At 40.6% G+C, this 14,744-nt stretch overlaps 2 protein-coding genes across 4 annotated transcripts in view; one reads left to right on the top strand and one right to left on the bottom strand.

Moving 5' to 3' along the window:
* Positions 1-14,744, top strand: part of CMSS1 (cms1 ribosomal small subunit homolog) — a 361,068-nt gene that overhangs the window by 151,823 nt on the left and 194,501 nt on the right. The gene's annotated exons all lie outside the window — the stretch shown is intronic.
* The window catches only part of FILIP1L (filamin A interacting protein 1 like), a 284,630-nt gene that overhangs the window by 135,978 nt on the left and 133,908 nt on the right, over positions 1-14,744 (bottom strand). For both annotated transcript variants that reach the window (XM_037908272.2, XM_037908258.2), the window contains exon 2: positions 13,627-13,716. The gene's annotated coding sequence lies outside the window, so the exon portion shown is untranslated. The remainder of the gene's footprint in view (positions 1-13,626; positions 13,717-14,744) is intronic.

Below are 14,744 nucleotides of genomic sequence, written 5' to 3' on the forward strand. Positions count from 1 at the left end.
CAGTACATGCCATTTAGAATGGAAGGCATGGTCACAGGTAATAAATTGGAATATTTCTCTGACATCAGAACATTACTTTTTTTCTGCACTCTGATTATGTGTAGTTAGAAAAAACAGAATTATTCTTACTAAAAAAAAATAAAGGTTCCTTTCTCCACTCTTGCAACTGAGCAAAGCACTGTAGAAATCAGGGTACATCTGGTAGAATCCTTTGACCGTTACTCACACAAGTAATCCTATTGAAGTCTGTGGGACTATTCACATGAACAAGGATTACTTATGAGAGTTGGACATGTCTATCTGAGGACACCCAGGGCTTGTCTACACTTGAAATGTAGCACTTCAGTGTAGATACTTCCTACACAGATGGGAGGGGTTCTCCTTTCCATGTAGGTAATCCACCTCCCCACGAGCTGATAACTAGGTTGGCAGAAGAATTCTTCTATCGACTTAGTGCTGTCTACATGGGGACTTAGGTTGGCTTAACTACTTCTTTCAAGAATGTGGATTTTTCACACCTCCGGGCGACGTAGCTGGTTCTGTCAAATTTTCTAGTGTAGACCAGCCTCAGGAAAGTGAATTTAAAGCAGATTAGTTAAACGGCATTAAACTCCTGTGTTGACACTCTCACTCAGCATAAAAGTAGCATGTAGACAAACCTTAAGGATTGCAGGATTGTGCCTTTATTTCTGCAACTCTTGTTGCCAGTATAAATCTGATGCAAGATTTATTTATTTGGCTTTAAAGAGGCTATCTGGTCAGGTTCAAAATGTAACTTTATAAACTTAATATTAGACATATTAATTGTTTTAAGTTCCAGAGCAGACAGTTTTTTCTTTTTGATTTAGTAATTTCCTTGCAGCATTTCCAGCTCAAATACCAAGAGCATCAGGGCTGGTGCATAGATCCAAGAACAGTTTATGTAGTAAAATTTAAGGAAAATGCAAAAAGTAAATGCAGAGTATTGATGGTTACAAGTAAACAAGAATTTTTTGTTCTAAACCCTTTCAATGTTAGTAATCTTGGATGGTGTTAGTCATGGAGGTAACAGCATTTTGTTTATCTAACTTATCTTTCTGTACTGTCCTTTTAAATTGTAAATTGATCTAATAAACGGTGGGTTATTTGATGATTCCGAAGACTGGTTTACATATAGCGATCAATCCTGCAAACCCTATTAGGGATTAGTGCTCTCTCTTGGGAATGGTCCTATTGATGACAACAGGACAAGTGACCGTAGTGAGCACTACGCGTAATAATAGTAAGTTGTGTTGCAGTCAATAGGACTGCTTATGGTAGTAAGTAGAACACCCAGTGCATTTTGTAGGATTAGACCCTTTGTTTGCATAACTTGATTTGCATGCAAATTAAATGTTCTTTTAATGTAGGCCTCAGTTTACAAAGGTCCTTCAGCACTCGCCTAAAATTACAATCCGTGAGTAGTTCCATTAACAAACTAACTGTTCATGTGCTTAAGTTAGGCACATGATTAAATAGTTTGAATCAGGGTCACAGTGAGGCCCCTTATGGAGTGCTCTCTGTCCATCAAAGAGTGTAGCAGGAAACTTCATTGTCTTAATAGACTTTTTTTAAAAAGTTAATCATTATCTCCCACCACGGGAGCCATGTAAAGCTTCTGGTCTGTTTTGGCTCGGATGGAATGTTGTTCTTTTCTTTTCTCGTCCTGCAGTCTGGGTGTATGTTCTTATTTAAGTGGTGTTCTCTGTGCCTGTTGGCTCACCTGCATTTGAAAGGTGACGGGGAAACCTTTCCATGGTTCTGTATATACCACTTTGGGTGCTGTAGATCATCCTTGTTTTCACTTCAAAAAGTTGAAAAGGATGGTTGTGCTGTCATTTAAAAACGTAAGCATTTGTGCCTGGATTTAAAGTGCAAATTGTGGGTAAAAAGGACATCAAAACAGATTGCTTCTCATTAGGGCACGATTGATAAATATTTAATATAGGCAAATCCTTATCTCAGTGGCATTGTCCCTACCTTTATTAAACCAGCAATATCCCAGGCCTGTATTCTCCCTGATACTTGGGACTTGCTGGGGTGTAAGGTGTAAGGTTTTGTACTGGATATAATTCCATTTAGCAAGTTTAACTTGACCCTAAATTATTATTGTTCAGGGCCTCATAAAAATAGTTCGAAGGCTTAGGCAAGACTACAGTAATAAATGTAGTGCGCAGACTTTGAAAAATAATTAAAAACAGAATTCTTGTCAAGTTATACAGACACCTGTGTAATACGTAATTGCTGAGAGTTAGACCCCCTTGTGGACTTGTACTGTACTTGTAAGAAATAGCATTGTCGAATTTGCAGTTGCCTGGTTAAGCATTGAGTCTGGGTCCTCTGCACCCTCAGCTCGCAGACATGACAATGGAATTACAGGCATTTTCCAGATGCATGAGTGCCAGCTGTACCCAGGATTGCTGTTGTGAGTGGGGAGGCACTTAAGAACTTTGCCCCCATCCCAGCCCCTGTTCCTGACTGTCTCAGAGCTTTGATTAGCAGCTGCAGACTGTGTCAGGTCGTCAGCTCCTTCCCCCTGCTAATAAACTCTCCGGTGGGAGTAGAATTCAGTTTGCCTCCCAGCAGTGGGGCAGAGGGATAGGAGAATTTGCAGGTGGAAATGGGGAGGAAACAAGCGCTACCAAAACCTAACCCCACGCATGCACTTTACCCCCAGGGAAAAGATGAAGGAGAAAATGAACCACACAGGACGTGTTAGTTGTTTAATGCACTTCAGGAAGGTGTGCAGATACTTCTGTGATGAGTGTAGTATAAGAAGCTGAATAGAACAGAGAGCATAATAGAGAGACTGCATGTGCAGCTGCCACTTGGGCCCAGGTGACAGTCACTCCCTTGGGCTTTGTCGTGGGGATGAGGGCTGAAGGGTGCATCCCTCCGTCAGGCATGAGAGGCCCGAAAGTGAGAGAGCCTATGGTGAGGGGAGGGCAAGGAAAGGAGAAGGGAGACCACTTGGGGGCCTGCTCCCATAGCTCATCCTGGTGCCTATAAATCGCAGTTGAACCTTTGACTAGGGGTATGTCTATACTGGCAGAGTTACAGTGCCGGAGGGGGGTCAGGAGGCATCCTGCGTCCTGTCCCAATGTCCCATGATGCATTGCTTTGCATCCCAGCAGTCCTTGTGCTTCTGTCCACATTTGGCTTCACCTTTCAACGGTTTGTGTATTGCGCGCCCTGCCTCTTCGGGCTGCAGGAATGATCCCAAACTGTTGACCAGTAAGCTGCTCGCTCTGACCAACACGCCATGAGTGGCAGCAGAGTTATTCCTTAAGCTACAAAGGCAAAAGAAGCGTGACATTGATCTTGCCATGTGTAGTAGCTGCGACACGAGATTGCTTGTGGCATTCACGGAGATGCTGACCACAGTACAACGCCGCTTTTGGGTTCGGGAAACAAGCACTGAGTGATGGGATCACATCGTGATTCACGTCTGGGATGACAAGCAGTGGCTGCAGAACTTTTGGATGAGGAAAGCCACATCCATGGGATTCTGTGGTGAGCTAGCCCAAGCCCTGCGGCGCAAGGACATGAGAATGAGAGCTGCCCTGTCATTGGAGAAATGCATGGCGATTGCACTGTGGAAGCTGGCTACTCCAGATTACTACCGATCAGTCGCTAACCAGTTTGGAGTGGGAAAGTCGACCATTGAACTCGTGTTGATGGAAGTGTGCAGGGCCGTTAATTGTATCCTGCTCCGAGAGATGGTGACTCTGGGCAATGTGCGTGACATTTTGGATGGCTTTGCACAAATGGGCTTCCCTAACTGTGGAGGGGAGATATTTGGCACTTGTATTCCAATTCTGGCACCAGATCACTGAGTACATTAATCGGAAGGGGTATTTCTCTATGATTCTCCAGGCGCATGTGGATCAGCATGGGCATTTCATGGATATTAATGCAGGCTGGTCTGAAAAGGTGCATGACTGATGCATCTTTCAGAACACTGGCCTGTTCAGGAAGCTGCAAGCAGGGACTTTCTTCCCAGACCAGAAGATCACTGTAGGGGAAGTCGAAATGCCCATTGTGATCCTGGGAGACCCTGCCTACACCTTAATGTCGTTGCTTATGAAGCCAAACACAGGGGACCTTGACAGCAGCAAGGACCAGTTCAACAACAGTCTGAGCAAGTGCAGAATGACTGTTGAGTTTGCTTTTGGCTGTTTAAAGACCCGCTGGCGCTGCCTATATGGGAAGCTGGCCCTGGCCAATGACAATAGTCCTGTGCTTATAGCCATGTGTTGTATACTCCATAATATTTGTGAAGGGAAGGATGAAAGCTTCACTCAGGGCTGGACCACTGAGGCTGAACACTTGGAGGCTGAATTTGAACAGCCAGAGACCAGAGCTATTAGAGAGGTGCAGTGCGGGGCCATAAGGAACAGGGATGCCTTGAGGCAGCAGTTTTAAGCTGAAAGCCACAAATATTGGTTGCTATGCTCTGCAGTGCAGTGCTTGTAATGCCAAGAGGTGATTGTGATTGGTGCAGACGATGCACTATGAAGTTTTAGAAAATTGCCTGTTGCTTTGCAGGGCTCTGTTTCTTTTCAGTTAATAGAATAAAGATTGCTTTCAAACCAGCACAATTCTTTTATTAAAAAACAACAACAGGAGTATAGAAACAAACCAAAAACCACAGCTCTTTGTAGAACCGGCAGCTTGTGGGCGCAGCACCGGAGCAGCAGTTTGCCTCCTGCGCCCTGTGGTAGGTGTTCCGCAGCTCCTTCACTTTGACCTTGCGCTGCAGTGTGTCGCGGTCATGGCCCCTGTCTGTCATGCATCGTGAAATCTGTCCATAGGTTTCATAATTCCTATGGCTGGAGCCCAGCTAGGACTGGACAGCCTCCTCTCCCCAAATGCTGACGAGGTCCAGCAGCTCAGCATTGCTCCAAGCAGGGGATCCCTGGTGCGTGGAGCAGGCATTGCCACCTGGAAAGATGTGCTGAGACCACTGCACATGTCACCGAGCAAACAGGAAGGGGGCTTTCAAAATTCCAAAGGAATTTACGAGATGGGGATAATGGTTGGTCACCTGAGGGCAGGGCAGTAGAGTTCAAACAGATGACCAGAGAGGCAAGAGCAGGCATTGTGGGACACCTCCCGTAGGCCAGTCGCAGCACTGTAATTGACCTGGGTGTCTACACTGGCACTGCAGTGCTGTACCCCTGGCACAGAAAGCTGTATGCCTCTCATCGGTGTGTTCTGTTGTTTTTTTTTTTACAGCGCTGCAACTGTGAAGTTTCTGCGCACTAAGTGGTTTGGCAGTGTGTACACCTGGGGAGTTACAATGCAGAAAGATGCTTTACTGCGCAGAAACTTGACAGTGTAGACAAGGCCTAAGTAATTTTTCCTCTTCCCCCATGTTTGGCAGGGCTTAGGATAGGACAAGACATAGGAACCTTGTCCCAGATAGAAAGGAGACTGCAGAGGTGGAATAAACAGACATACAGATAAAGTCCTAATTCCTCGTCAGTGTGGAGGAAATGGGACCAGGAAAGTTGGGGTTTAGGGGTGAATGTCAGGTAATATTGTACTTTCAGCTTTGTTGTACAACAGAGTTAATCTTATGCATACTTTGGAATCTCTTCTGAGGAGCACCTCTGGGGGTGGAAAAGAAAAGGTCCAATGATCAGGACAAAGAGGCAGGAACTTCCTTCAGTGACACGGACATTGTGTGTGGCCTCAAGCAAGTCGCTTCTCCATACCTTGCTTTTTTCTGAAAGATGAGGATAATATTTAATGTTTCACAGGGCTGTTGTGAGGACTGAGTGGTTTTGACAGCTCTTCGAAGAAGGAAAGTGCAATGTAAAGTGCTATGTCCAAAATTGGATGCCTAAAGCTAAACATCTACGTACCAGATATAGTCTCCCAAAATAAATTAATGGCTTCATTTCCTTCCATAGGTGCTGAACACCTGCAGCTCCCATTGACACTCATTAGGTAGTTCTGAAGATTTTTATTTTTGTTGGGAGTTGCAGGTGTTGAGCACATCTGAAAATCAGGCCATTTTCATTTAGATGTCTAAATGTGGATCCAGGAGCCTGACTTTAGGCATCCAAATTTAATGATTTTGGCCTGTATATCATGTATTTTATTTTACTTTGTTTTTTAGTTATCCATGATTAGGAAGCTTGATGTTCATTTTCATGGAAATTTGGAAAGTGAAAAATACTTTGTTTAGTATAAGAAGATGGTCTGTACAAAGCAAATTTAGGCACTGGAAGCCAGCAGTTTATAATAAAACACTCTGCTTTGAGAGAGACCAATCTTGCAAAGGTAAAATGACATTTAAAAAAAAAAATCTAGCCCTTGCTTGTATAATAAAAACGAATTTGTAATGCACTGAAATTCAGTTGCTGAAGCATTAGAGAATTAATTGGGTGTCAGAGATTTACATTTGGAAAATAAATGCTCTAGATGGAGTACTAGCCCATAAATTCATCATGGGCTTCTGATGATATCCTAAATGTAAAGGTGTATGATGTAGGATTTCAGTATCAACTTATAGTTCTTGAAAGTTGATACTGTAACACATTTTCCCCATCCATTAATTAATACAGTGGCAAGGCAGAATAACTGCACATGTCTGATGCTTTATATTGCAAATTGCAGCTGCTATGTCTAATTATTTCCATTGAAAAATATTCATGTTTCTGTGTATAGTAACAAGTTCTTACAACAGGTATGAAATTAAATTGTTGCCCTTGTGTGCGAGGAATATTTAAGTTATGTATGGAGCTGAGACATTTTATTTGAATTTAGATTTGTTGGAGACTTTAAGATCTTCGGTTTGCCTCTGAAGCTTTCCATGTGAAATTAGTACTGGTGAAAGGTGCTGGATTGTAGTCCTGAAGAATGAAGGTCTCTCGTTAAAGATCAGATAAATCATGGGCGGTGGCAATGGGTGAGCCTGGCAGACATGACTCAACCCTGATCTAGAGAAAGCATCTTCAGGAGTGAGAGGAAGATCATTCTTCAGATCAATCCTTAACTTCTCTACTGAGAGTGCCAATTTTTATGGTGCTTTTCATGATGTTATTATAACCAAGGTTGTAACTGATGCATTTATTTTTGATGTTTTTAATATAATTGTAATTTTAAGATTTGTCTCGCTGTAACTGAGCGCTCTCAGACTGCATGGAATAGAAGGACTGTAAAACTGAGTGACCTACGGGAGATGTTACTTAAGTTAGAAAGGCATTTTGGGCCAAACTGACCAAACCAGTGCTACATCATGTGCTATCTTAACTTAACTCCATTTGGAGCGTTGGGAGGGAATAGTCCTTGAGATGAGGATTTTAGGAACTAATCTGTATTAAACCCTGAGACATTGCCAGCTGCTTTGGACTGGAATTTAAATACTGTGGTTTTCTTTTCTGTACTCATTATACAAATTCTGTATGGGAGAGAGAATGGAATTTGGAAATGTCTGATGTCCAAGGTCCCTATTTGAAAAAAGACTTACGTTAATGAACAGCATCTGTATAAGTTTGGGATAGCATCCTGCATATTCCTGAGGAATTGGCTTTATTGTGAAGTCCGTGTCTTATGAGAATGACAACATGCATGTTAAATCATAGGATTGCTTTATGTATTACTACATTTTGAGGGCAACCTAGAACATGTTTATCAAGATGTGACTCAGGACTCCTACTGGATAAGAAACAGATACCTCCATTAGAGCATTAATTGTGAGTCTGTACTTTTTGCATGGTTCCTAGCCTCTTGCGGTCAAAAAACAAATATTTTCATTACAAGGTATTCTATTAAGAAGAAAGATGACAGTGTAATCCCCATTGTTGAAGAACATCTTTTAAGAGTTTAATGCCATTGACGTGAAACAACTGCAAGCTGATTATTGCATTTATCAAAAAGTCAGTATGGGAACTGCTTCAGGCTCCTTTATCTTTCAACACCTCCCACAGTGGAAGGGGGTTTACGCAAGGGCTGCTGGGGAGGGGCTATTAAACTGATGCATGAAGCCAACCTGATCTGACAAGGTTAAAAAAAAAAGTTATCAAAAATAATTTTTTATTGGCTGAAATAATCTGGGCTTCTGTTGAGGTAGTTTATAATGGAGTGGGAATGACTCTTTGTCAGAAATCTGCATGTATTTTTGAGCATATTAACTGACATTTTAACATGGAACTGTAACTGCTTCAGGCTTGCATTTATGCAGCACTGAACCAAAGCTTCTACCTTTCTTCCCCAGGATCCTAGAGAATTTTAATAGCAATTAGAGATGCAAGGAAACAAAACATATGTCCTATAACTGATCAACTCACTGATGCAGGACTGTTCTCTTTAGTTATTTTCTACCACTTTGTCCAGTCTAGTTTTAGGTATTTCCAGGGATGAGCCTTTCACCATTTTTCTTTGGGAAATTATTTTGCAGTCATCTTAATATTTAGGGAAGCTCTCATGTTATTTAGTGTAAATCACATTGGTCTTTATAGGCTTCTGTCACTGAACTGGCACCCGAACATGCAGGGATTGGCTTGCTGATAACCCCAGCAAATTGATTCCTGTTTTGTTTCTGATGCTGCCTCTTACTTGTAAAATAGATATGATGATACCCATTTCTCAAGGGTGCTGTGGAGTTTGTAAAACTCCTTGAGTTCCTCAGACGAAAGGCAGGTGATATATTCATATTCTTTCAAAATAGATGTAGTTGTTAGACTCTCTTAGGTTACTTTTTCCTTTCCTCAGAAAGAGTTTCAAAATAAAGCTGGTCACTTTGAAATCCTGATATTTAAAATCATCTAAATCTTGTATACGCCCCAGATAAGCAAGGTAATTCAGCAGGAGCCTAACATTAAGCACATGAATAGTTCCATTAATGTCAGTAGTACTACTCACATTCTTAAAATTAGGCACATATTGGTGAATCAAGGCCTTCATTCAAAAATTAAACTTTATCCCTTAAACTTTTTGTATTGAACAACTTTTCCATTCCATCAAAGGTAATTTATCCCTAAAGAACTTCTTCTTTTATCTCAACAGAACTACGTGCCAATTTATACATACCACACATTCAAGAAAAGATTAATGTGTTTTGTTTTTGAACCCTGAAGGAATGATGTAATTTTAAAATTGTTTTCAAAAACTGGAATATTTCTGGGACGTTCTTGTTCAGACTCTCATATACCTTGCTAGTGAGGATGTACTATTTTGGCACTAAGCAGTATGTAACAACCGCCACAAGTCTTAAAGGTTGTTTCTTCCCTTTTTTGTGTTGACACTAACTTGGATCCTGGTGTCTTGCAAGGCCATTGTTCCCCCACATCAAATCCAATGTGGTCTTAACAGATGGGGCAGTAAGAGAGTTTTAATGCCATGTTGCAAAAGGAAGCATCAAAATTCCTCTGAGAAAATGAATCAAAATGGGTTCTGCTAATCCTCTCGATCTCATAGAGATAGGGTCAGACAACCAGTGATCCAGCCTGAAAACTCAAGCAAAGTTTGTGGTGATAGCAGGAGACGGAAATACTGGTGCCCTTTTATGGTAGAGTCCATACAAATTCCATTTAGTTTCTGCTGCTTGCGCAGCCTTAGACTTTGTCTACATTGAAACTTCGTTGGCAAAACGTTTGTTGTTCAAGGTGTTTAAAAAAAAGAGCAGTTTCCTGCCAATAAAGCTGCTGCTGCTCATGGGGGGTAGAAGATTTTTGTTGGTGGGAGAGCTTTCTCCCGCCGACAAACAGTAGCTACACTGTGCACCTTTTAGCGGCACGGCTGTAGCGGCACAGCCATGTCGCTAAAAGGTGCATAGTGTAGACAAAGCCTTAGGTATGCTTCATTGGTTCCATTTAGTAAATATTATTTTTTGTTTTACATTCAATGAAACAGCCAAGTGGGACTCTGCAGAACAATGCTGATAAGCCTTATAATGTGCTTTAAAACTTGGCTATTGTTCAGCAAGAGTGCTGGAACAATTTTTATAGTGGGGGTGCTGAGAGCCATTGAACCAAACTATAAACCCTGTATATGACGGGAGCCACTTCAAGCCAGGGGATGCAACAGCACCCCCCGCACCCGTAGTTCCAGCACGTACGTTGTTCAGTGCTCTGCCCCAAGCGTTCTCTCTCCTTCCTCCACACAGATCATATACATCTGCCTCCCGACAGGGGAGGCAGATGGGGTACCTGGATTGCAGCTGGTGGACTCTGTATCATCAGCCTTAACCATACAGGCCTTCAGAAGATTGGCCTATTGGTTAGGGTGCTAGCCTGGAACTCTGAGGACCTGGGTTCAATTTCCTGCTCTGCCACAGACATTTTTTTGTGACTTCAGGCAAGTCATTTAGGGCCAGGATTTTTAAACATAGGTGCCTAATTCCCTTGATTTCAGTGGGAGTTAGGCCCCTAAATTCCTTTAAAAAACTGACCCTTAGTCTCTATGTGACTCAGTCTTCCTTCTGTAAACTGGGAATGATAGTACTCCACACCTCCTGGGGGATAAATACATTGAAGACTGTGAGGTGCTCATCATATGATGGTAATGGGGCCATATAAGTACCTTAGATAGGAGGATGATCCACGTGAGTGAAAGCATCAGTCTACTTTGTGATTTAAGTAATCAGCTATCCAAATTAGTTTGTTTTCTGAATCAGAACAGTGGTCTTCAGGATTATCCAAATTATAAAATAATTCTGCAGCCCAGCCATGAGTTTCACTAGCTATATCAGCTAGATATTTAAGATGTCACTGTGATTATCGGTATGTGTATTAGACATTATGTTACTCAAAGACAATCTTGTAAAATCGCATCTTATCAACACCCGAGGGATTGCTCATAACATATTAAGAAACTTCCCTACTGTGAGAGGTTACTTTATTTTACAGTGAAGTCAATGGGAGTTATGCCCAAGTAAGGATGGAACATTGAATAATGACCTGAATTTAGGATTTGCTTGTTATTTGTATTGTAGTAGTGCCCAGTCAGGGTGCCAGGATTAGGACACTGGATGCTGCACTAATACATAGTAAGAAAATCTCTGCCTTAGCATTTACAATCTAATAAAACAAAAACAGATGAAGAGTGGGGGAGTGGAACATAAGCCAATCTGTCTGAGTGGTGATAGTTACGTATCATCTTCATTAGTTTTGTCATTCCTTTTGTCACGTGAAGATGGAGGCAGGAGAGCCACTGAAATATGCCAATATTTATACTCATTATATATATTACTTCAGTGATACTCAACCATTCCTCAGCCTTGCCATTATTTAGTTGGCTAGCTTATTGTAGTCCTTATGGGAGAAGTGGAGGCCTTAAGGATCAATTGAAGGAGGGTGTTTCATGCTGAAATTGCAGTGTGGAAGAGAGCTAGAGACATTTTTTCGGGGGGAGAAGTTTGATGACTGCTATCATGCATATTTACCCTGAATTGTAACAGATCCTGGGATGCCACAATGAAAGCTTTCAGAACCCAAATTCCCAAGGTGTAATTGAGAAGGAGGATACCTGAATAATTTCTGCGTAAGAGCAATCCTAAATGACACACAACTAGTTGAAAAACCTGGATAGATTTTGTTATACAAAGAGAATAGTGACCGTTTGGGGGAAGAAATTTTACAGGCTAGACCGCCTACAATGTTTCAGAGGTTTCCTTCCCTCTTCCTCTGTGAACAGAGGTGTACTACAGAAAATCATGCAATTTGGAATGTCAAATCAGCCCTGGAAGAGTAGAACTGAATTGGGAGTGTGTGTTCTTATGAGAGCAAGAAACTAACAGAGACAAGGCCTTGATAGGCCTGACTACACTACAATTCCTTCTCACTGGCAGTTTCTTCTGGCTTTTGTATTACATTAGGGCTTGTCTACACAGCCAACCACTGCAGCACACAGGTGTGAATTGCAGTGTGCATTAAAGCGTTGGGCTGTAACTGCCCTATGTAGACATTGCTAGCGCGAATGAAAAGGTACCTAGTTAGGTTAACATAGTGCTCTTTCAAACACAGGGCAGTTACAGCCCAACACTTGAGTGCATATAAGCACTGCAGTTCACACCCCCATAGTCCACACTGTGGGGCTGTGTAGACAAGTCCCCAGTGAAAACTGCTGAAAAGCCTTGTCTTCACTAGGGCTCCTACATTTACTTACACCAGTTCATCTGAACAAATTATAGCATGAGTGGGAATTAGGTGGCTAGCAAGTCAGCCAAGCACTTGAAACTCTGTTTGTAATTAAACTCATGCTTAAGTCCATCTCTCTTCAACAAAGCACTTAAGCATGTGCTTAAATCTCGCTGGTCTATGGGGCTTTCACTTAAATATGTATTTAGGTGCTTTTTTTTTTTTGGCACAGGGATAGACTTAAGCAGATGTTTAAATGTTTTCCTGAACTGGGGCCTTATTTCTTAAAATTACCTATGTCAGTAAGGTTCACTTCCTGGCAGTGCTGCTGATTAAATCTGTGACCTTGTGCAAGTCACTTAAATTCTCTCTGCCTTCCTTTACCCAAGCATAAGGTTTAATCCATTCTTTTAAAACAAACAGTTTGAAATCATTAAATGGAAGGCATCATATAAAGTGCCATTATTTCTGTGGTCATGTCAGGCTGAAAGATTTATTTTTGTGAGGCAAATAAAGAGTTAAAGGCTCATGTAGTTTCAAAGAAACATCTAACAGCTGCTGTAAACTATCTGTACAATCCTAAATGACCTCATCCTTGTTATACAATAGTGATAATATCCAAAAAGGGTGCAAAGGAAAAAAAAAAAGGATATGTTCTAGAAATGTACATGTGCTATGTAAAACTATCAGAAATATTCTCTCTCAAGGGGCTACATACTACAAGAATAAAGTTAATTTAAATTAGATGGTGAAATTAAATTTGCACAAAAATGTATTTACAGCAACAGTATTTCTGTCCAAAAGACTGTTTTTGATTACTTAGTGTATAAATGGCAAATGAAAACTCATTTTGATACATGCTGTACGCTAATAGCCACCATTCAGATGTAATTTAATTACAGATTGCTATCTCCATGAAGCTGCTTTTTAAGTGGCAATAATATATAGGAATCAGATGTGTTTTTGACAATTTTTGTATGAGTTTGAAGAGATTATTAAGCTTGTGAAAGAGTGGAGTGAAAATGCAATTTGTTGAGTATCTGATTTTTTTTGCTTAAATACATTTTCCATCCTTTAGAAGTAACAAGATGAATTAGGGATCTGTAGATCTATAACTGCACATATTAACTTGTTAACTAAATAGGAGCTACATTTCTGAACTGAGTGGAAATGAAAGTTTTTGGCTTTACATTCTGTACTGAATGCTTTAAAATGAGAAGGATTCTCAGGATGGTGCCAGTTCAGTTCAGGAGATATAAGAACCTCTTCCAAATCTTCTGCCCAAGAAAGCAAGGACCCTAATCAACTAAGAATGTTTGAAAAACTTTGACACGTTTGATTAACAGTCACTCTACAAGACACTTTTATATAGGTAATTTGAAAATGTGACAGGTTCAGATGCTTTTTCTGGTTTTGTTGTTTAACACGTATCTTTTTAAAATAAAAACTAAGTGCTATTTCTTTTGTATTATCGGTTGTTTCCTAATTTCTTAAAACGTGAAAATAAAATCTCTCCTACCAGTTTTGTACTTTGCTGTTTGCAAGCAGTGAGTTTTCCACTTGGTCACGTACTGTAATAGTGTCCAGAATTGTCTCTTGTAGTATGAATCTGGAATAAAAAAGAAAAGTTCATAACATAGTTTTATAACAAGCATAGGCAGGCATTACTTAAAGGCGTGATCCTAAAGCCTATTAAAGTCAATGCAAAGATGTCCATTTTTTTAAGTGGACTTTAGATTAGGCCCTAATTTGGTAAATTTCTGCAAAACAGTTTATTCGGGGGAAGCCTGTAGTTCTGCTTAGGATTTCTACTGTCTGAATTGTGAAGTGTACAGACCATGCTCATCATTTTGTAATTGGTCAGATTGATCTGTGTCTATGAAAGAGGTATATAAATTGTATGTATTTGTTCCATTTGTATTTTATTTAAAAAACTATTTCTTCTACCTGTAACACAGTAAAAATGTAATTTTTCTTCATAATGAAAAATAGAAAAATGCAGCAAACATTATGCTGGGATTTTTTTATACTAAACATCCATGTTTATGAGTTAATAGGTACAAGCAGCTATGTCAGGCATACCCCTTGGTCTGTTGTATGGTATAGTGCCTCTTGCATGGCAGATGTGGGAGCATGATTGGGAAATGGCATTGCACTGATATTGATTATTATAAGGCTAGGCACTGTTTGTCTTTTTCATCTGAGTTACTGTGTTACAGCTCATTCAGTTGATGTTTTAGGGAGGTTAAGGCTGATCACTAAAATAAAGTGCTAGGCAAAAATCAAAAGCCTACTGTATGCTGAGGCATAACATAAGTGGTCTGTATGTTTAGAAAATCCAAAAACCTAACAAAGAACAAAAAGGGAAAGCTGAATGTGACTCTTTGGAATCACAAAAACAATTTTTATTCTGACCTTACTAGGGAACTCTTTATTGAACACACACAGAGCCTTTTCAAACTAAATTACATTTCATATTTTGCCCACTCCATCTGGAATCTAGTGCCAAAGTGAAAACCACATAATATATTTTTAGGATTAAACCATCTATTACTGATAGATAATGACAGTGCAGGAGGAGAAGGCACCAGTTAGTCTGCATTAGCTCATGTATTCTGGATAATTCTTTAGTGAACT

This window comes from Chelonia mydas, chromosome 1, assembly GCF_015237465.2.
Source record: "Chelonia mydas isolate rCheMyd1 chromosome 1, rCheMyd1.pri.v2, whole genome shotgun sequence".
NCBI lineage: Eukaryota > Metazoa > Chordata > Testudines > Cheloniidae > Chelonia > Chelonia mydas.